Source organism: Carettochelys insculpta, chromosome 5 (assembly GCF_033958435.1).
Source record: "Carettochelys insculpta isolate YL-2023 chromosome 5, ASM3395843v1, whole genome shotgun sequence".
NCBI lineage: Eukaryota > Metazoa > Chordata > Testudines > Carettochelyidae > Carettochelys > Carettochelys insculpta.
In genome coordinates, this window is record NC_134141.1 from 36,645,353 (window position 1) to 36,669,100 (window position 23,748).

At 44.2% G+C, this 23,748-nt stretch overlaps 1 protein-coding gene across 22 annotated transcripts in view; it reads left to right on the top strand.

Annotated features, from left to right (window-relative positions):
- ADAMTSL1 (ADAMTS like 1) overlaps positions 1-23,748 on the top strand; it is a 627,217-nt gene that overhangs the window by 118,793 nt on the left and 484,676 nt on the right. The window lies entirely within an intron of this gene.

The following is a 23,748-nucleotide window of genomic DNA, read 5'->3' on the forward strand; positions in this document are numbered from 1 at the left end:
GTTGTGCTGCTTATAGTATAGATTCACCTTCACTATGGAAAACAGTCCTTAAACCCCTTAATGCGCTTGGGTATTTTTAAAAAATTATTAGACGATAGAAATTTTTGCTGACTTGAAATTTCTTTTTTTAAAGCTATGTCTACACTAGAGAGATTTGTTGACAAAACTCACAGAGCATCCCCCCTAAAAATGCTTTCTGATGACAGTAAATCAACAGAACATAGCACTTTTGTCAACAGCCTTCTCCTTCCCCGCACGAGACAGAATGCCTTTCTCAACCGACTCTTTCAACAAAAAGGCTGTGTGGATGCTCTGGGGGCCCTCTGTTAACAGACAGGGCTTCCGGGTCAGCAGGCAGCCCTCTCTACTGTGCTTCTGGTTGGCCATGCTGTTGAGAGAGAGCAGCCCAGCAATCCCTGTGCTCCCTGACAATAGCAGATTACTTTTTTCGATCTGCTTTTGCGTGTGGATCCATTCTATCAACAGAAGGTTTGTCAGAAGATCTCTTCTGGCAGTAACGTCTCTCGACAGATCACTCTAGTGTAGATGTAGCTTTAAGTGATATTTGCAAGTCAGGTAGGTAAAGGAGAATGGACCAAATATTTCTTTTATTTAGATATTTTTCTGCTTTAAAAAGGAAGAAAGAAATTCCAGTAAGTCATCTTGAATAAAATATGAAAAGTCATAATTTGAAATAAAATAGTAAATGGTTAAATGTCGATTGTTAATGCAAGTTTGCGTGGTCATAATTTTTCATAATTATCTGTAGTGCATCATGTTTGCCAGTGCATTAGAGTTAATCATCTGAGGTGTTAGAGATTCTCTTTTTGGTGCATGTTGGGAATGCTCAGCACATTGCAGGACTGGGCCCTGGGTGATCCATTTGTACTGGTGAGGGGGGAAAGGGCAAATCCCAGAAGGCTTGGACTTCATCTTGTATTGGATGGTCCAAATTTTTTCATGCTTATTCCAAGTGCTATACCTGTGCAGCCAGAATCTGCAATTGTTTACCAGAAAACTCATGAGAATTTCTCGAGAGTCCTCCAATACTTCATTCGAGTTGTTTATCTGGAAATACTGCAAGAACAGCCTTACTGTCTTAAGACATTTTAGCACTTCCAGTCCCTGACAGAAATGAAAACTATGGGGGAAAATGTGAAATCAACACTTACACCTCAGAAACTTTCACTTGTGATATCGGTTTTAGAAACAAAAAATTGATTTGTGAGTAGAGGGAGGTACTCATTTTTTTTCTAAACCAGGTCACATGGGTCCCTGCTGTGGTGTTCCAGTGGAAACTCTTAGTTATTCTGTTCCTCTAAAGCACCAACCACAGTAAAACATCAATGCTCTTTGGGTCATCCAGGTGCTATAATAATCCAAATAGTAAGAGTTTGCATCAAAATCAAGTGATCATTGTCTTGAAACAAAATGCTAATTAATTAAATACATATGTTACTTTCAGTTCTGACTTAGAAATAAATACATGAATAATTTTGGAATCAGGTCACTGTCAGGCAAGAGGAAAACAGTGAAATCTATTTAATAGACCAGTGCAATTGGGAATCAAGTTGTTATTAGAGCACACCTGTTTCTTCCATTATTTTTGCTATATGAATGTGTTCTAATGATCACATTTTCTTATTTTGCAAAATTAAAATTATGGGAAGAGGACCCTCTATATTTCTTCTCAATACAAGAAGAGCTCTTTCACATGAATGAGAAAGTGAAATAGCTGAAAAAGTATACACTGTAGAGTGGGTTTATAATTATATGATATGAGTTAAGTCGTGAGCTCTGTGGCTTATTTTAGTCATTAAATTCTTCCTGTGGTTTCCATAAAAACTTCAGAGGAACACCTTTTTAGGCATTACAAGGAAGTGCCATTAGTTTTTCATCTGATCTTTAATCTACCTGAAGCTGGCCAGGATTCTTTTGTAAACTATCCTTATATAATTCATTTGTGAAATTTGCCAAAAGATACTTTAAGTTCATTCTTGTTCTTCAGGCCGGATATTAAAGTATGTAATGAAGCATACAGTAGGATTGATTCATGCTATGCATATGAGAATAAAACCTAGCCTTTCAAATAAACTGTATGACAATACAGTTGCCATTATAAGGCCTTGTTTTGATGAGGAAACTGACAGGAATAACTATTGTAGAACAAAGCCTTCTGCAACAGGTAATCTCAGCTCACTTTAGGAGCACTAACAGCAACGAAGGGTCCTGTGGCACCGTATAGACTAACAGAAAAGTTTTGAGCATGAGCTTTGGTGAGCACAGACTCACTTCATCAGATGCTGGTCTTGGAAATCAGCATCTGATGAAGTGAGTCTGTGCTCACGAAAGCTCATGCTCAAAGCTTTTCTGTTAGTCTATAAGGTGCCACAGGACCCTTTGTTGCTGTTACTGATCCAGACTAACACGGCTACCCCTCCGATACTTTAGGAACCCTGTATTCCAGATTAAAAGTAACTTTTATTTGAGAATAATTACTGTACCAAATGAGTCAATTTCCCCATGGGGACAACACCTGAGATGATTCTTGATATTAATTGTATCCCAAAACATGGACTGAAGCATTGCGGAGAGACCACATAGTTGGCTGTGGGCATTACGACACAATAGCCGTGTCTACACGTGCACGCTACTTCGAAGTAGCGGCACTAACTTCGAAATAGCGCCCGTCACGGCTACACGTGTTGGGCACTATTTCGATGTTAACCGACGTTAGGCGGCGAGACGTTGAAGCCGCTAACCCCATGAGGGGATGGGAATAGCGCCCTACTTCGACATTCAACGTCGAAGTAGGGACCGTGTAGTCGTTGCGCGTCCCGCAACTTCGAATGAGCGGGGTCCGCCATGGCGGCCATCATCTGAGGGGTTGAGAGACGCTCTCTCTCCAGCCCCTGCGGGGCTCTATGGTCACCGTGGGCAGCAGCCCTTAGCCCAGGGCTTCTGGCTGCTGCTGCGGCAGCTGGGGATCCATGCTGCATGCACAGGGTCTGCAACCAGTTGTCGGCTCTGTGTATCTTGTGTTGTTTAGTGCAACTGTGTCTGGGAGGGGCCCTTTAAGGGAGCAGCTTGCTGTTGAGTCCGCCCTGTGACCCTGTCTGCAGCTGTGCCTGGCATCCTTATTTCGATGTGTGCTACTTTGGTGTGTAGACGTTCCCTTGCAGCGCCTATTTCGATGTGGCGCTGCGCAACGTCGATGTTGAACATCGACGTTGCCAGCCCTGGAGGACGTGTAGACGTTATTCATCAAAATAGCCTATTTCGATGTCGCCACATCGAAATAGGCTACTTCGATGTAGGCTTCACGTGTAGACGTAGCCAATATAACTAATTTCAGACTTGGACTTTGCAATACGAGGGTTGATAAAGAGAGGATATTTTGGGAAAAGAATTTGCACCTATATAGAGACATTTTCATTCAAATACAACAAACATGTATCTGGCTACATTAATACCCTTGTCCTTCTCAGGCAGTTATTGACAAGTCTGATAAAAATGATGATTGCACGTGTAAAATTAGTGTTTCTATGAGTAAGTCTGGTATCAGTTTCCTAAGACAGCATTTTGTCGGCCAGCTGCTACTGGTAAAATTCTGACTGTGCCTTTCTCACTGCTAATAAAATTGGGAAGCATGGCAGTGTCATGAAGCTATCCTGCCAAGCTCCTACTTGTATGGAACTCATCTAGGAGTGATGTCATTTATAGCAGACCCCCTTGGCTGGTAATAGTTGGAAAGCTGCCATCTTTTGTTTACTGTCCAGCATGCTCAGACTGCATGCCTGTTTTTCTTCATGTTCTGAATTTTTAGTGTGTTCTTCCTTCTTTTGATTTGCACATATACATAATTGTTTATTTTAGTGCAGTTTTTGCTTCATGTGCTATCTAGGCCTCATATGATTGAATTTGCAGGTGATAATCTTAACAACTTGGGTTGAGTGAATCTTGAGGAGTAAAAATTTGTGTTGACTTCCCTCCGGCAGTTTCAGGAACCTTTGCTGTATGGCAAAAAAAAAAAAAAAATCCCAACAATTCATTGTTTCATAAAACAAGTAAATCAAGAATAAATGTTTGTTAGTATATATAGTCTGGATAAACTTTGTATTTTCTGAACAAACTTAATCAAATGTCTTTTCATTTGTCCACATGAAAAGGATAATTTTCCTTATTCATGGTTTAAATATAGGCATCCTCTTATTTTCCTGAGAGAACATAAAGCTTTCATGTTCATATATTTTTGTAAAATAATACATTCATTTTTTTTATGCATGGTGCCTCTTCTACTTGACATGCTTTCGGGCAGAGCCGCATGCGGCTCTTTAAGGACTTCTTTGTGGCTCCTGACAATATAACTGCAAAGTAAAAGAAGATATCCTGATTATTCTTGATACACAGTGAATGTCTATAAGCCCAACAATGAAGAACTCCATATAAACAGCAAATGAAGTGTAATCTCAAAACATTGGCTAACTCACCCTTCAACATGTGCAGTGCATTATGCGGTATGATACAGGATCTGTATTTTGTTCATGTTGTTAATAGGCTTGATTTTGAAATTCCTTCTGTGAAGGGCAACACACATATTGACAAAGAAATAGCTGAAAGTAAACATGAAGTAAAATTGGCATAGTTCAAGTGGGTTTGGGAGTGAAAATCAGGAAGATAGTACAAACACACACAGTGTGAAAACATAGAACATATAAGTCTGTGAATGTCTTTCAGTTAAACATGTATCCCATTACAAATCATTGTATGATGCTGTTCTTAAAATAGAACCCTGTGCTGCTCTTAGAATAGAAGGATGGTTTGATGTTTTTAAGAACTGCCTTGTATTCACATATGTTGCAGCTCTTGAATTACTGAGGTTTTTACCAAATTTGGGTTGGGCGGAGGCATTTCTTGCTATTTTGGTTGCCAAACCATGGTTTAGGGCTTCAGAATGTCATAATCCAGGCCTGGTTTCAGGTATTATAAACATCTTGGAAATGGGAGAGAAATCCAAAATGTAATAAATAAAAAGTTAAGTTATTAGATTGTAATTCAAAGATACAAAGGAGAACTGGGAAGATAACTTGATTATCCCCCCCCTCCCAAACTCTGACTGGACTTCCTAATGGAGCTGATATTTCCATGTATCAGAAAGGAAGTGTTAAGGAACTTGTGACTAGGTAGCTGGTATTCTTAGACACAGGGACACTTAGACATTGTGGGGATGCCTACTCTGCATTCAGTGGTTTGATTGCACCTTGTATAGATATTTCAGCGCTAACTTTACTTTAGCTAGCTTGGGTAAAACTAATGAAACCAGACCAGCACAGACTTCAGGCTGGATTAGTCCGCTGAGTAAGTATCAAGAATCCTAAGTGGCTGCTGCAGCTTCTCTGCTGTTGATATTCATGCTAGCAAGATTAAAGCTAGCTCAGGTGGGTCTACATGTGCTGCAGTCACATGTGCTCCCCACTCGCTATATTGACATGCTGGGGATCCAATTCTGTTTGCATTGAAATCAGTGGGAATGAGCCCAAATTTTGTGCTTTGGTTATCTCTGAAGAGTTTAAACTATGGGTGTATGTCAGACTCACATTAGTGTTACAAACGTATAGCAAAATTTATAAATCCATATACAGTGTTGCTATACATGTTATATAACAGGTTGATGATATTCAATGATGGCTTATTTTTGTACATGTTTTATCACAGCCTTGTAACCGTGGTGATGATAATGTAGACTGCCTTTCCCCTTTCGATGGCAGTACGCCTCACCTGACCTCTGTGAACTAGAGGGAGACCTTTAAGTTATCTTTCATTGGCCACTTAAGAAGCCCACTTTCAGAAAGCATTAGAACTGAACAAACTATGTGCCATAAATAAACAAATGATCTCTTTGTGTTGCAAATTAAAGAGAAATATTTGTTACTTTCAATTGTGAAAGGAATGCTCTATATGAACCTATTCCCACTTAGATTGCTCTCAACTGTCTCCTTAAAAAGTATCCCCAACTGTATGTTGTTACTGGTGATTTTGTTTTTTTGACTAGCTTATTGGAACTGACTCAATGACAGCTTCTTAGCTGGGAAAGGGAATATGATTTGAAACATCTGGTGTGAACCTTTTATGCAAAAATGTTTGCGTGAATGTGAGACTTCAAGCAAACATTCTTGGGCACAAGGGAAAAACGTCACACACAATTGTTAGTGGAACTTGAATTAAAGGGCTTTGTGAAAAACATCAGAGTGATGGGTTGAACTCCTAATGAATAACTATATGAATATATTTAAAATATTTGTTCAGGTATTGTTGCCATTGTCATGCATTTGAACCAGTAAAGTAGAGGTGAAAATTAGATCAGTCTGTTTGGCCAGCCAGTGTCCTGCACACTGAGAGAGAGAGCATGCTTGTGCCCCTTGGTAGACTAAGCAGACAGTCCTGTTTGAACCAAGACTACATTAACATGAAAGATTAATGTTTTAGTTCATGGTGGTAGTGTCTACATGGACAGTTACTGTGCAATACTTCAGTGTGTTTGCAGCTCATACCTTCCTGGTCCACCCTGTCGGATTATGTAGATTGTCGGGGATTTTTATCTCTAGGACATAATCGCCCCCATGTGTCAGGGGAAACAAGCCTCCGGCTGAGGTAAAATCAATGCAGGGACATGGGAAAAACTAAAAGCTCATAGGCCACCATTTTGTGGCCCCACCAACGGCCATTTTGAGGCAGTTTCCCCAGTAACTTGAATCTATGAAGCTAGGATTCAAACGGAGTCCTCTGATTGGCCGAAGGGAGCAAGCTTCAGCAAGCTTCCAGAACCTTTGGCTGAGAGGGGGACCTGATTGAAGACTGTGACACAAATAATGAATATGGTAATTACCTCAAATAATCATGAGAACTGCCTATAAATCTGGAGCCCTCAGCTCATTCGGGGCCCTTGGGTACTGCAGGCAAGGACTCTGCTGACCCTATACAGAACAGCGTGGCCACTAGGCGTCCGCTGTTTCTGAGGCCAGAGCCAGAGCTAAAGATCATTGTGGCAACCGCCCCCTGGGTGACTGCCTGAGAGCTGGGGAAAAATCACTGCAGCAACCGCCCTCTGGGTGGCTCTGCCTCAGGGCTTGAAAATCACTACGGCAACCGCCCTCTGGGTGGCTCTGCCTCAGAGCTTGATAATCACTGTGACAACTGCCCTTTGGGTAGCTCTGTCTTGGAGCTGTGAAATCACTGAAGCGTCTACCCCTCAGAAAGGGGGAGCGCTGCCTCAGAACTGGGCAAATCACTTCAGTGTCTGCCTCTAGGCAACACTGTCCAAAGAGCAAATCACTGCAGCCGTAACCCCTCCGAGGGGAAGCTGCGAAGCGGCGCCACTGAACCAGCGCCTCTCCAAACCCCAGCACCGCGCTTGCATCGAGGAGCGGTAAGTGGGTCCTCCAGCGTACTCACCAGGTGGCGAACTGGCCTGTGGCTCCGGCCATGGGTACTGCGTAGCCGGTGAGGAAACCGAGGGCCCACCGACGTCGTCCAATCATCGCCGCTCCTCTGGCCACGTCATCGCTCACAAGCTGCTTGCGTGCTGGGGTCAGCTACCACTGACTCTATTCTACCAGGCTGGACAAACTACTGGACTTGACTCATCACCTGAATTGGACAACGCCCTCGCCGGACACATAAACTAACTAGGCCTACGGCTCAGCCGGGCCTCAGACACTACACTGAAACTCGTAGATATATACAGACACTGACACTTGGTAGGCACCAGGACCCCTTATAGGGGAGTAGGAGTGTCGCGGCTCCTAGTGTGCCGTCTCCCGACAGGGGGAGGGTAGCGCCTGGGGGCCTGACCCCACAGGGCCGGGCCCATTGAGCCTGCCACACTTGACTAAAAGCATTACAGTTAACATTTATTATAGTTAAATATTGTTTACAGTTATACCAGCTTCAAGTGTTAATGACTTTAGTGCCAATAAGGCAAATGATATAGATAAGCCATAATAAGTTTAATGCTAAGAGGTTAAATAATAGGTTCAATGTTAAGAAGGTATCTGTAACTTCTCCCTTGTCCCCTCCTCCTCCTACTGTGTATTTCTCCCGAGTAGGCTAAAGGTCCCGGGAAAAGGTTGGGGTTGGGAGGTTATCAAAGGGCAAATAACCCAGTGACCTCCGCCACCAGCCATTTGGACCGGGAGTAGCGGAACAAGAAAAATAATATCATAGGTATCCAGGATGGACTACACAGTTATATTTGTAAGTTAAAGTATAATTAGGTATAGAGTTAATAATAGTATGAACTGGTTTATGTGTTTGTTTTACTGTTGCTGTTGTGTTTTTGCCTGTTATTTGTGTTAATTAACTTTCTGTTAGTTAGACTTTACACCAGTGTTGGTTTCCTTCTCCCTCCAGCTGGCTGCCTGTCTGCTAGGGGTGGGCGGACCTGAGGTGGGGTTCCATTGCCCTTTAGTGACTGCGTTACTCCTCCTGCCGGTGGGTGGTGGGATTCCCCTTCCTCAAGGACCCTGGGTTCTGGCCCCGGCTTGCCCGCACGTCAATTGGCTACCACGTCGCGGGGGGAAACCACCGGGCGCTGACATAGATAAACCTTTAATCTGCCTGTTTATGTGCTTTATCTGCAGCTTCTATAATTTTCAGAAATAAGAAATTTTGCAGGTGCTAATTAAAGGTATTCCTCAGCATAAATATTACACAAGTTTAAAGTATGGGAGAAGGAGTTACATGTGGTGAAAGGTATTAGGATTTTTTTTAAACATTTTCAGTGTGTTGAAAGACATGAAATAATATTGTGACTGAGAGGTTTTTGAAGCAGTGAATAATAATGGGAGCCCTTTTTAAGTAAGTATTGTGGTGTGCAATGTGAAAATAGAAACAGTGTCTTTGTGCAGGGGGAAACGCAGTAGGATGTTTCATAGAAAAAGTTTTCCCTTCTTGGGTTTAAGATAGTGAATGATTTTGTGAGAATCCATTGTGACAGTTTAATGTGTCCTGGTGTTTTCTCACCATAAATGTTTGACAGTTCATCTTTCCTCCTTCTGTTGTGTGTCATTGGAGAACCATGAAGCTGAGTGTGCGAGCTGGGTGAGAGTTGTGTTCGTAGTAGTTATGACGTATTTAAGTCCTTTCAGTTCTATTTTCCTTGGTCTCTTGGGTCACAGCATAACTTTCTTTGATACAAAGCAACTATTAACAACTACTATTTGATATAAATGAACTATTAATTTGCCATCATTTACCTAATATAAATTTTAGTCCCTGTTAAGAATATATACATATGTAGTATTGAATACATAGTATTCAACAGAAATTTCAGGTCACTCCTACAGGATTGCTTATGGTACGCAGAAACTTAGACTGGATCAGACCAAAGGCCATTCTGACTCTGGGAGTGGTCCATTCCAGATGCTCCAGTCAAAGATGTAAGAACCTTCTAGAAGGCAGCTGCAGGATAATGTCTCCTTTCCTGATAAGTCTTAAACTGATCTCTAATAGTAACAGAGAGTAAGCTGTGCTAGTCTATACACTATCAAAACAAAAAGCAGTCAAGTAGCACTTTAAAGACTAGCAAAATAGTTTATTAGGTGAGCTTTCGTGGGACAGACCCACTTCTTCAGACCATAGGCAGACCAGAACAGACTCACTATTTAAGACACAGAGAACCAGAAACAGTAAGCAAGGAGGACAAATCAGAAAAAGATAATCAAGGTGAGCAAATCAGAGTGTGGAGGGGTGGGCGGGGGGAAGATCAAGAATTAGATTAAGCCAAGTATGCAGACGAGCCCCTATAAGCCGTGTCTACACGTGCACGCTACTTCGAAGTAGCGGCACTAACTTCGAAATAGCGCCTGTCACGGCTACACATGTTGGGCGCTATTTTGATGTTAACTGACGTTAGGCGGCGAGACGTCGAAGCCGCTAACCCCATGAGGGGATGGGAATAGTGCCCTACTTCGACATTCAACGTCGAAGTAGGGACCGTGTAGTCGTTGCGTGTCCCGCAACATCGAAATTGCGGGGTCCTCCATGGCGGCCATCAGCTGTGGGGTTGAGAAACACTCTCTCCAGCCCCTCAGCTCAATGGTGGTCGCGTGGAGCGGCCCCTTAAAGGTCCCCTCCCCCTCCCTTTCTGTGCAGGAAGCTGAGAGAGCGTGCAGGCGGCAGCCCAGACATGCGGCCAGCCTGCACACTCTTGAGCAGCCCCAACCAACCTCATGGCCGCACGGCAGCCCCCCCAGTGCCCCAGGGGACCCCCCCTGCAAGGGGAGCCAGGGCAGCAAGTGGCAGCGGGGCCCCTCCTGGACGGAGGCCGAGCTTTGGGACCTGCTGGCGCTCTAGAGTGAGGAGGAGGTGCTCCAGGTAATGGGGAGCAAGAGGCGGAACGCGGATGCGTTCGCTCGGCTGGCCGAGGGCCTGGCCACCCCAGGGTCACCCTGCCCGCACTCTGGACCATGTCCGGAGTAAAGTGAAAGAGCTGCGGCAGGGTTATGCCCGGGCCCGGGATGCGGCCGGCCGATCTGGGGCTGACCCCGTCACTTGCCCCTTTTACAGGGAGCTCAGGGACATCCTGGGCCCCTGGCACACCTCCTCCCCTCCGGCCACTCTTGACACCTTGGCTGAGGAGCCCCAGCAGGCCCCAGAGGTAAGCCCCGTACCCTGGCCCCCACCCCCCCTGGAGCCCACCCCCGGGGCATTACAGCAGCAGGAGGAGGACGACGAGGAGGGGGATTCCTTCTCTGCTGAGACGGGGCTGCACATCATCCTCCCCTCCCGGAGCAGCAGCCGGACGTCCGCCCCCCGGGTGTCCCCGGACCGTGGGAGTGGACCTACAGGTATGTACCCCCCCGGTGTACACCCCTGGGGTTGAGGGGCGGGGGTAATAGATGTGTGGCCAGGGCCCTCCACATGCCCAGATGGCCATGGCCCCAAGGACAGCAGTGCAATGTCCCTCACAGGAGGGCATCAGCCCCTTCCCCCACCCCCCAGCACGACAGTGCTATGCCCCATCCCCAGGGAAGGGGGGGAGCGGAACCTCTAGGGTCCCCCCGGGAGGAGGGGGTGGGACACCCCGCAGCAGCAGCCGCAGCAGCATGTGATGGAGTGGGGGGAGTGCAAATGCGAGACTCAGGCTAGATATGAGCAGCAAGCTGAATAGTTCCCAGGGGCAAAGGATGATCCTGGGGCTACAACTGGCAGGTGACACCCCTGCCCTGAACAAAGAGGGGGGAGGAGCCAAGCTGGCTTTGAATCGGGGGCGGGGGGCCGCAGGCAGAGGCTAGGGGAAGGGAGAGCTGGAAGGCAGCCAGCCTGAGGAGGGGGAAAGCTACACCCCAGAGGGGCACCCCTTGGGGTCTTCTCCCCAGGATGGGTTGGAAGGACTGTCTCTGACTGCTGTACTGTCACTCCTGGGAGAAACTGGGCATCTGTGGCCTAAGAAACCTCTCCTGTCAGACCCTGCTGAGTGAAGTGAGAGTCACTCCCGCCAGGGGACGGGGTGCAGTGCAGAGGGACCCGTGAACCCCATCACAGGAGCATCTCCCAGGAACGGGGACGGGGAACCTGTGGCGCAGGGGTGGGGGGACAAGGGCCATGGCTTGGGGCCCACACTAATGCCTGTCTCCACTTTTCTTTCCCCCTCCTGTGTTCCGCAGCTGCACCATCGGAAGGACCGGAGAGCGCCAGCGAGGCTTCAGTGGTCCCGGAATCCCCTCCGGGGCCATTGCTCCAGGCTAGCCCCTCGGCGGAGGACCGACCGGCCCCACGGCGGGCAAGACGGCAGACCCCGCAACACCACATAGCGGCGACGGACCCCCAGCTGCTGGCCATCCATCGTCGGCAGCTGGAGGTCGCGGAGCAGCATCTGCGGGTGGAGCAACTCCGCCTCCATCTGCAGGAGAGGGCACTGGCCTGGCGCCAAGAGGCATGGGGGACCTACATGGAGACATTCAACCGTCTTGTGGACTACCTGGTCCCCCGTGCCGCACCGGCTGCCGCAGTACCCGCCCTGCCGGCTCCACCCGCCGTGTCACCCGCTGCTTCGCTCGTCGCCGCGCTGTCCGCCGTCGCCCCGCCACCGAGGGCCGGACCGCCGAGGGACACCTGGGGCCAGCTGAGACTCGCCAGACGTATCTTCCGGTCTGCCCGGCCCCCAGCCAGCCCCGGACAGGGCTGCGGCCGAGGCGGGGCTCCCGGCCGCCCACCCCCAGTGCCGGACTATAGGGGCGTGGGTTCCAGGACTGGTGTTCCTGGGGTATAGACTGTGGCTGTTAGTAAGGATCCTCATGAGGTTGGGAGGTTGTCTGTAGGAGAGAACAGGCATGTCACCCAGGGCCTTCTGTAGTGTAGCATCCTGATTAAGAAGAGGTTGTAGGTCTTTAATAATTCGTTGCAGTGGTCTGAGTTGGCGGCTGTAGGTAATGACCAGTGGTGTTCTGTTCTTGGCTTTTTTGGCCGATCTTGGAGTAGCTGGTCTCTGGGTATGCGTCTGGCCCTGTCGATTTTGTTTTTTTACTTCTCCTGGTGGGTAATTCAGGTTTATGAATATTTGGTAAAGTTTTTGTCGTTTTTGGTCTCTGTCAGTAGGATCAGAGCAAATGTGATTGTACCTAAGAGCTTGACTGTAAACAATGGATCTAGTCACATGTGCAGGATGGAAACTAGAAGGGTGGAGATAAGTATAGCGATCAGTAGGTTTTCGGTACAGTGTGGTACTGATCAGGCCGTCAGGCTTCCCAACCTCATGAGGATCCTTACTGACAGCCACAGTCTATACCCCAGGAACACCAGTCCTGGAACCTTTCCCTGCAACAAAGCCCGCTGCCAGCTTTGTCCACATCTTCTCTGGAAATACCATCGCTGGACCTAACCAGGTTACTCACAGAATCACGGGCACTTTCTCATGCTGCTCTACTAACATCATATATGCCAGCATGTGTCAACAATGCCCAGATGCTTTGTATATTGGACAGACTTCTAACTCCCTTAGACAAAGGGTCAACGGGCACAAAACAGACATCAAAACACTCCAGATCCACAAACCAGTTAGTCAACATTTTAATGGAATGGGGCATTCTGTCAATGACCTCAAGGTATGTGTGTTACTGAAGAGAAATTATCGCACCATTTTAGAGAGAGAAGTGGACGAGCTGACTTTTATATTCAAATTCGGCACATTAACACATGGTTTAAATCGTGATGGGAACTTTGAGTCACTATCGGGGCTCGTCTGCATACTTGGCTCAGTCTAATTCTTGATCTCCCCCCCCCACCCCTCCACTCTCTGATTTGCTCACCTTGATTATCTTTTTCTGATTTGTCCTCCTTGCTTACTGTTTTTGGTTCTCTGTGCCTTAAATATTGAGTCTGTTCTGGTCTGGCTATGGTCTGAAGAAGTGGGTCTGTCCCACGAAAGCTCACCTAATAAACTATTTTGCTAGTCTTTAAAGTGCTACTTGACTGCTTTTTGTTTTGATCTCTAATAGTAACTGGCAGAGTGATGACATTTGCTATCCTTAATTATAAAGACTAAATCCTTTTTTTCTGAGGGGATGAGCTGACTTGGTCTTTGGTTGGGGGGGCTATAAAATTTCACTGCTGATGTTCAGGTTCTGTGTGAAATGTTTATAGTAGGGAAGCCCCACATGCCTCAAAGCTGCAGATGTCGTTAAAGAGCTGGTGATTACTGATGTGCATATGTGCATGTATAACTGATTAGCAGAGTCAGACCAGCATGGGACATTTAATCCACAGGTTGAGTTCAGTTCCCATGTTGTGTGTCACTTCTCTAACTGGTCATTCTCTTGTTAACAGAGAGGTTTAGATTGCAAGACCCTCAGTGCTAAGAGCACGAGCCTCTGCCTGGTGAGTGAAACATTCAACTAAATTAGCTAGAAACTGATGCAGGTTTATGAGCCTTTTACGTGGATTAGCCACTAGGGGGCACAGAGGGGTATACAAATACATGGCATGTGCATGCAGGTCTGATCCAAAGCTAACTAACTTTAATAGAAAGGTTTTGGATCAAGAATGGATCTGACTTCCCTGGGCTTTGGGAAAACGAAATGTCTTTCAATCTGCCAGCAGGTTACCCTGATGGGCCATAGGTTGCCCACCATTTCTATAGTTGCTAATGCAGTATTTAGTACATTGGCTGAGGTATGCCACAAGTTTAATATGATAGGAGCTGTGTGTGCCATGGAAGGTGTTGATCACTATAGGAGTGGAGATATATCTGCAGATTGTGCATCAGTTGTTCTGGCAGGCTCTGGTGTTTGAATTGATGTGTCCTGGTCTGTGGTGAGCTTGTTTCTGATGATGAGTTGGAGAAGCTAAGGGTGGGGGAGTGGGATGTTTGAAGGCCAGAATGCAGTTTCAGAAAATACAACTTTTGGGGTAAAGTCTCCATCAAATGTAGATTGCAACTGTTTGATAATGCCCATATAGATTCCAGTGTGAGGTGGTGGGTGACAGGCGGGGATATGTGGTCAAAGTGTGCTTTATTTCTGTTTTGAAGTGGGATCTCTCGGAGTATTAGGGTGGCTTCTTCTATAATGTGATCCACTTCTCTTATTGAGTGTCCTTGTTTGGTGAAAGCAGTTTTAAGTGTGTTAGGTGTGTAGCCCATTCATCTTCCTCACAACTTATTCTGTGGTGTCTGAGTGCTCAACTGTTGCTAATAGATTTCCTGATAAGTTTGGGTTGATTACTGACTCTGTGAAAGAAAGAGTGGAAGTGTGTGGGTTTCTTTTATATAGCTATTTTAGGGGGCCAATGTGGAAACTGATTGTGCTGTTCAGGAAGTTGACACTGTTGAGAGAGTAGTCTAGAAAGAGTTTAATGGATGGGCAGTGCAAATCTGAGGGAGTTTGACATATGTCAAGAGGATGAGAACATCCTGGACTAACATAGATAAAACACTACCCAGAAGATTTGCTTAGTAGAAACAATGAAAGCAAAAGACATTTCCCCTCTGTAATAATTAGGTGGTTGTTGTAATTCTAGTGCCTATTCAATCAATTAAAGATGTGATGCCCACTACTATCACAAGACCGCAAAGACACGCTGTAACTTGCACAGGAATCATCAAATTGAAGCTACCTTAATTTTGAGTTCTTTCCTTCAGTGCTATCTAATCAGATAGAAGTACAGTAAGAGAAGCTGGTAGTTTCACAGCCAATAATTGAACTTCTTTAGGAGAATGCACTTTAGGATCTGATCCAAAACTAATTACAGTATGTGGGAAAATTTTCCCATATGGAATCTCGTCTGACCTTTTATTTTTCTCCATAGACAAAAAACTGGACTCTGTAGGCAGAAAGCAGAATAAAGCAGAAAACAGATCTAAGGTGGAGTGAAATATCACTTGTGCTCAAGGGAAGTATTTTCCAAAATACTTGAACATGAAGTCTACTTTCTTTTAAACAATGTTGGCAGCAGAGAGAAGGTTAATTGCAATGAGCCAAATCAAGGGTTTTTTACAACTGAATATCTGTAACATATATCTTTCTTCTTGACTCCCTTGTCTCGGAGTTCGTTGACTTACCAATATAGATCGTAGGGATGGGAAGCTTCAGTATCAAAATGTGAGCCCCAAGTAAAACTTTAACCCATCATTCTAAAGTTTAGTTTTCAAGAGCAGAATAGAGTACAGTGAGTTTTGAGTATGACAGATGATATCTTCTGCAGTACAACCTGTTTCTTCTTCTTCTTGGCTCTCATTTAAATAAACAGTAATAAAAAAAAGAGCCTAAAAGATTTAATCTGTCAGAGACCACCATACTATTTTGATTTCAACTGCTTGTTTCAAGCTGAGAAATAAAGAGGTGAGGGAAAACTTCTGTAAGGTACTGGAGGAGGATCAAACTTTGTATTTGTCATGTGAAACTCAGAACATGCAAAAAGACAGTAAAACAAAACCTTCCCTAAATGTATTTTTTGCATCTAAATCAGGTTACTTTTAATTATTCATGTGAGACTGGAGCTTCTATGGTTTGTCAGAGATCCTTAAAACAAGCCTAATCTGGAAAGGCATTTTGTAATACCCCTCAGAAAGGGGGAGAGAAAGTGGAGTAAAGTATGTCATGACCTAAGGACATTCACTACAATGTGGACTGCAATGTAAGTGTACTTCTTGGCTTAGACCTAGTGTTGTCTGAAAATTAACTAATTTCTGTTGGGTCATAACTGAAAATGACTTGTCATTACTTACAAGTAAATATTTATGCACAGTCCTAAACCATCATGTAATCTGCATTCTCTGTGTAAGCAGGGCCTATGTCCTGGAATAGTTCATCCATTGAAGTATGTGCTGGGTCAGTACTGAAACACATGGGTAAGCCAAACCATGTCTTGATCTAGTTCATCTAGTTAGTCATGTTGCAAATACAATTTTGTACACATTTTAGGATGTGCTGCTGCTCTGGAAAGTGGCTAAAATACTATAATGAAGCTTTATCCTCTTCAGAAGAGCCGAATAATCCACTGAGATAAGAAGTAGCAGGAATTCCCTGGGTTGGTTGGCTGGTTGGTTGTTTTTAAATGGCACATCCCAAAGCAATTCATTTATCTTTCTCTGAAGTATTTTTAGCAACAATAATAGTTTGGCATATTTTGTGAAGGAGCATGTGGGTGCCTTAGATGGATCCCACTGTCAAAGCAGAGGAAGATTTTTTTCCTTTAGATTTGTTTAGTTTTCATCCTGTTTTGTTAAACTTGGCCTTAAAACAATACAAATATAGTGTATAGCGCACCTGCCCATTTAGAAGATAGGTGAGCAGAATTTCAGCAGACTAGTACAGGACGCTTTTGTACCTGCATATTCTGTGGTGATGTGTTAACTGCTAGGGAAAAAGGCTTTAATCAGCAGGATTTAAAAGTAGTTGTGTAGACTTGCTTTGTTCTCTTCTATGTTAGTCCATCTATCTTTCCCACAGACTGCTCCTCATGTTTTTTCCAGCAAAGGTTGCTTGGCAGCAGTAGTACTGTGTTCTATACATTCTGCATTTTTGCCACTCCATTTGATGGGGCCATATTGGCTTTCTCTCTTGTCAGGACACTGTGGGTCAAGTGTAGGCATGTGTATGCTTTATAAATTTATCCCCATCATTGTTAATGTCTCGCTAAGATGTTAATTGCTGGTGGCTTTGTTTGAGGGACACTTCATGCTGTAATTCTTGAGTGCAAATCACTTTTTCTTTTGTTCACTTACAATGAGAGACTGAAATGGAGCTTAAATAATTCCTCCAATGAATACATTAACCAGACTCTTCTATTGTAGCTGTTTTAAGAACTGAAAATAATCAGCACAAAGCCACTTTTTCTTTGCACAGCTTTTAAAAGAAGTCAGGGCATTACCATTAACAGAATAATCAATTAAGTCTCTGTAGAAAGAATGGGAAAGGGGAGATTAAATATATTTCAAACCCAGCTAAAAGATTTTTTCTGGTGGGAACATTTCCCAACTGAATAAAACATCTCCCTGGGGAAATATACTGCTATTTGTATTTGTGTTTCGTGGCACTTTGTGAGTATCTTCAGAGGAGCCAAAGGAGACTCTCCTTTTCTTTCACAGAACTAAACCTATTGAACTGCTACACATAATAGCTAGTTTCCAAAAAGACAATTTGCTGATTCAGAAACATAATAAAATCATAATGCCAGAGACAGGAAAACTAAGCAGGCGAGATATAGGCTACCAAAGTCTGTTTTCCACTGTGTTGCACTATGCCCCTTCAAAAGCAGTTTGGGGCAATAAATTGAGGGAATGCTGCCAGTACTTACACTAGAAAATGGAAGGAAGGCAATAGCTGGGTCTGCTGCAGTGTTCCCTCTAATTTTTGCCACACAGTTATGGAATGAACTTTATTATGTGCACCAATATGGAGGTAATTTGTTGTCAACAGCCATGGGCTCAGTGCCCATTGGTGTCTGATGCCTCCCTCGGTCTTTCCTTCCATCTTTCCCTATCCAGCAGAGTAGCTTAGTTTCTGTAGACTAGCTCCACAACCATCTCCTATAGCATGTACCCATTCTCTTTGGAGTCGGCCTCTCCTATTCAAGCCCTCCGTTATGCTGAATAGTAGGGCCTTGATTCTTTTGTTCCTTGCTCATTCTGCAGATATGCCCCAAGAGCTGTAACTTGCATTGTATAATCTAATGCAGTAGGTTCTCTTTGGCTGTATCATCCTGTATATTTCCTCCTTGGTGGCCTTCCTTCTGTTCTCAGGACCTTTCTATAACAACTTCTCTTGAATGTGAATATTCTTCTCTTCAAATCTTTCATTATTATCCATGTCTCGCATCTGTGCAACATGCTGCTGAATACATGCATTTTCAAGATGCTCAGCCTTGTTCCTCAGCTAAGCACTTTGCTTTTCCAGATCTTATTCTTTTCCTTTAAACTTGATCTTGCTTATGCTATTCTAGTCACTATTTCCTTCTTAGTCTAGCTCGTATGTTATGTTGCTCCTCAGATACATGAACTTCTTTTAAATTCTGTAATTCAAACCCATCTGCACTTATCTTTCCTGTTGCCTTATCTTCAAATACTATTGTTTGTTTTATCGATGTTCATAATCAGTCTATATTGCCTTCCTTCCTTGTTTAGCACCTCCACCATTTTTGCTAGCTGTTCCTCATCGTCTTCAATGAGAACTATGTCATCCGCAAACCTTAAGCTGTAAATTTTTATCCTGTGCACAGATATCCCTTCTGCCTTTTTCCTTGATCTTGTCCATCACTCTCTCTAGATGTGTGATGAAAATTCTCAGGGATATTGGGTCTCCTTGTCTCATACCTCTACTCACTCTAAACCAGCTTCCCAACTCCCTGCACATTCTTACCGCTGCCTCCGCATTGTCATTGATATCCTCCAACAACTGTATCAGTCTGCTATCTACTCTGTACAACTCCAACACTGTCCAAGTCACTTTTTGATCTGTGCTGTCAAATGCCTTCTGAAAATTGGTGAAGCAAGTGTAGGTGTTCTTGTTCTTTTATCAAGCTTTCTCTGCTACCAATCTTAGTGCCATTATCTGTTGTATGGTAATTCTATCTTTCCCAAGCCCCACTTGCTCATCCACTAGGTGGTGTTCTATCTGCAGTCTTAGTCTCTCCATCAGTATCATCATCAGCACCTTGCCTAGGTGACTCATTAGGGCAATCATTCTGCAGTTCTTGCACTCCACTGTACTTCCTTGTGTATTGTCACTAGCACAGATCTTGTCCGTTCCTTGAATGCCTTCCCTTCTTTCCATTCTGTATTATAGTCAGTGTATTTCCTGAATCGTACTTTCTCCACTATATTTAATCCTCTCTCCTGTGATCTTGTTTTGAGGGCTCTTATTGTTCTTTAGTCATTTCACTGCTCTCTCTATTTCCTAGACAAATTGAGACACTAAAAGAGAGGTTTTTGCTGAGCATTGAGAGTGAGACTCATACTTCGAAGGAGGTAATTGGTGCACATAACAATATTCATGTGATGGAGGTGGGGCTGAGGGGTTCAGAGTGTGGGGTGGAGCAGCGTGTAAAAGAGTGGAGGTGGGAGATCTGGGGTGGGGCTACGGATGTGGGCTTTGGAATGCAGAATGCCTTGGGTTTGTGGCAGGAGATAGAACTCCCTCCAGCTCTTCCCCTGCAGGATCACTTGAGCTGGGTGGGGAAAGGCCCCTCTTTCTACCACAGCTCTGGGACTGGGGTGGGAGGGCATGGCACCCTTTTTTGGGCTCTTACAGCTGGGTTCAGGATCCTCCCTTGGTCCCTACAGGTCGGGGCCAGATAGGTTTCCTGAACACATGTGTGGTGCTTACTAGACGGGTGCATGGATACGCATCTTGCAGGGAGTTCTGTTCTTATGTGTATGTGCACAAGCAACTGTTCTATTGAACATGTTCTTAAGTGATCTGGAAAAGGAGGTGAACACTGAAGTGGCAAACTGTTTAGATAGGGTGACTAACCGTCCTGTATTTGGGACACCAAAAAGGTGTTCCTACTCATTTTTTAAAAGGGATGACTTCTCCCCTATTTAGGTCCTCGGGCAGCGGCAGGAGTGCCCACGGCTGCCACTTTCCCAGGGCTGGGGGCGTCAGGTCCCCAGGGTTTGGTGCAGCCTAGAGGAGCCACCCCTACCCACCATATCTCCCTGTCCTGTATTTGTGACAGGGAGATATAGTCACCTTATAGTTAGTTAGAGAATGACTTCACAAAACTAGCTCACTGGGCTACAAAATGGCAGGTGGAATTCAGTATTAATAGATATAAAGAAATGTACATAGGAATATGCAATGCGAAATATATATAAAAAATGGTGGACTCTAAATTAGCTGTCACCACACAAGAAAGAGATCTTAGATTTGTCATGGTTAATTCTTTGAAAACAGCCACCCAGGGGAAACCCAACTTACAGAACGCTAGAAATCATTGGAAGGGGATAGATAGTAAAAATAGAAAATATGCAGACATGATAAATCCATGGTATTCACGCCCTGAATACTGTGTGCAGTGCTGGTTGTCCCATCTCAGAAAAATGTATTAGAAGTGGAAAATATTCAAAGGTAATCAACTACAATTACTGGGAGTAGGCAGCACATAAAGAGCAATTAAGACAACTGCCTCTGTTTATCTTGGAAAACAGACATCCTGAGGTGGATAGGATATATAGGTCTGTAAAATCATGAATGGGGTTGAGTGAGTAAGTAAGTTGGGAATAATATTTATACTTTCACATAACACAGGAACTACGGGTCACCCAATGAAATTAATCAGCAGCAGCTTTAAAAGAAACAAAGAGAAATTCTTCGCTCAGTGCACTGTCAATCTGTGGAATTTATTGGCAGGGGATGTTGTGAAATCCAAAATTTATAACTGGATTTAAAAAAGGATTAGATAAGTTTAAGGCTGATATGTCCGTTAATGGATATTAGCCAAAGTGGTCAGAGGCTCAAACCTTTTCAACTCTTACTCCTGGAAACTGGGATTGGATCACTCCAATAATTGTCCTATTTTCATTCTCTCTGAAGCATCTGGCACCAGCCACTTTGGAATGACAGAACACCATGCTAGGGGGAGAGAGTGTGTCATGTTAAGAATTTCTCAGCTTTGGTGGTGAGAGTGGGAGATTATGGGGCTGATGAAGGGAGCACTGGTAGATGGGGAAGGCAGTGAGACTCCAAAGTTATCCGTCTGGAAGGAGCTAGAAGCTGTTTGAGGCAGGCTGAGTGAAAAACTTTGATTCTGCCAATCTTAGCTGCACAGACAACAGTGGGACTGTACAAACAAGGCACTATGCAATAGGCAACATTTAGAACAGGGCTTAACAGCGCAGGGCTTGCTGACTTACAACCCAGTGTCATTAAGAATGGCAGACTCAGGCCAAAACTGCAGTTTTCATTCCACGTTGAAGAAGTATTTGGATTCACTGGTTTTGGTTTGGTTCATTGTATATAGTCAAGTTACAAAATTCGGATCAGGACTCATATTTTAGACACTCCCCATCACTGAATCTAGGCATAGGTAAGAATTAAAAAAGAAGAGTCTGGATTAAAACCAGAATACAAAATTGTCAGAATTGAAATGCAGTAATAATTTTCAGGATATTTCAGCACTCCCTGTGTCGCGCAGGGCTGCTGGGGGATGTTGGTGCCCTGGCTCCGCTGCCTTCTGTGGGGCTGCTGGGAGGCCAGTTTTTGTGCCCCCCTGCCCTGGCGATTTGGTTCAGGAGCACCCCTTGTCTTGCCAGACAAGAGAACTTGCCGGACCAGAGACAGATGTAACTAGAATTCTGACAAATTAGTTTCTTTAATTTTTAAATATATTTAAATATTTTGACTCATCTGGGCTGAACAGTTATTTAAACTTCTCTTGGCATGTGCAAAAATACATTTGAAATTTATGTATTGTGGACCTTATTTGGCTGCTTATACTTTGCAAGTAGCCCTACTGGAATCATTGGAGCTGCATGCGTGACTAAAGATATAAAAATCTAGCCCTATATTTTATTTGGTATGGGCCAGATTGGGTCACCCTTATTTAGGATGAGTATCTTACTCCATTATGGCTGTGGCTACACTACAAATAGAACTTTGAAGTAAGTTGAGAGTCGACACATGCCTTACTTCAAAGATATGCTTCGAAGTAGGGCACTATCCCTTTCCCGGGAATGGAGTAAGGACTTCGAAGTTGGGCTCCCTACTTCAGAGTTAACTTTTGAAGTAAGGGAAAATGTGTGTAGACTCTCTCTGGTGGCTACTTCGAAGTAGTGTCCAACTTCAACGTTCATTGCTAGTATAGACACACCCTACTAGTCCCAGAAAAATCAATGAGACTGCTTGTAGAATGAGGCACTACTCAATTGAAGTGGAGGTTGCATTTTTTCTCCCTAGTTAGCGTTAACTCATTTCTGTTGCTCTTCAGGCTGACAAGATCTCTTGCACACTGAGTTTACACCATTAGGTTTAATAATTACTCAGGGTTCATAGTGGTCAGAAGGTGGGAATTGAGCCAGATCAACCTTGCTTGTATTTTTACAAAATTAATGTTGCCTCCCTTCCCATCTGTTAAAATAATACTTAGTTTCAATAGCACCTTACCTACTATACTGCAAAACACTCAACAAATTGCGATCAAAATGATAAAGCAGTCCAGTAGCACTTTAAGGACTACCAGAATGATTTATTAGGTGGCGAGCTTTCATGGGATAGACTCGCTTCTTCAGACCATAACAGAACAGACTCAATATTTAAGGCACAGAGAACCAAAAATAGTTATCAAGGTTGACAAATCAGAAAAATTGTAATCAAGGTGGGCAAATCAGAGGAGAAGAGGGGTGGGGGGGGTGGGGGGGAAGTCAAGAGTCAGATAAAACAAACTATGTAGAAGAGTCCATATAATGGCCCAGGTAATTGGCGTCCCGGTTCAAACCACGTGTTAGTGTTGAATTTGAATATTAAAAAAAAAAAAAGCTTGGTATTCTCTTCGTAAGCGTTTCTTAAAGTTCCTTTTCAGTAAAACACAGATTTTCAGGTCATTAATAGGATGGCTTGCTCCATTAAAGTGCTGGTTGACAGGCTTGCTAGTTAAGAGCTTTTTGATGTCTGTTTTGTGTCCATTCATTCTTTGTTGAAGCGCATTTACCATTTGTCCTACATACGAAGTATGTGGGCATTGTTGGCACAAGATGGCATATACGATGTTAGTAGCGGAACATGAGAATGTGCCTGTGATTCTGTGAATAATCTGGTTTGGTCTAGTGATGGTATCTCCAGATAGGTATCTGGGCAAAGCTAGCAATGGGGCATGTTGCAAGGAAATGTTCCAGGATAGGTGATTAGAGACCTACAATGCATGCTTAATCAGGACGCCACACTCCAGAAGGCCCTAGGTGACAGGCCTGTTCTCTCCTACAGACACACCCCCAACCTTATAAGGATTCTTACCAACAACCACAGGCTATACCACAATAATACTTTTCCTTGCAACAAGCCCCATTGCCGGGGGGTTGTGTGTAGGAGAGAATGGCCCTGTCACCTAGGGCCTTCTGAAGTGTGAGCAACAGATTTTTTTTCCTCTTTTCATATTCATGTTCATCAAACATTGCTCTCAAAGTCATTTGCAGGGCCTTGCCATTGTCTCCCTTCTCCTTCCCTATAGCATCCTCAGACTCCCACACCCTTTTTCATCCCACCTGCTGAAATGATTAGCAATGAAATGGGTAATGCTGACACTGCAAGTGTTATTGTT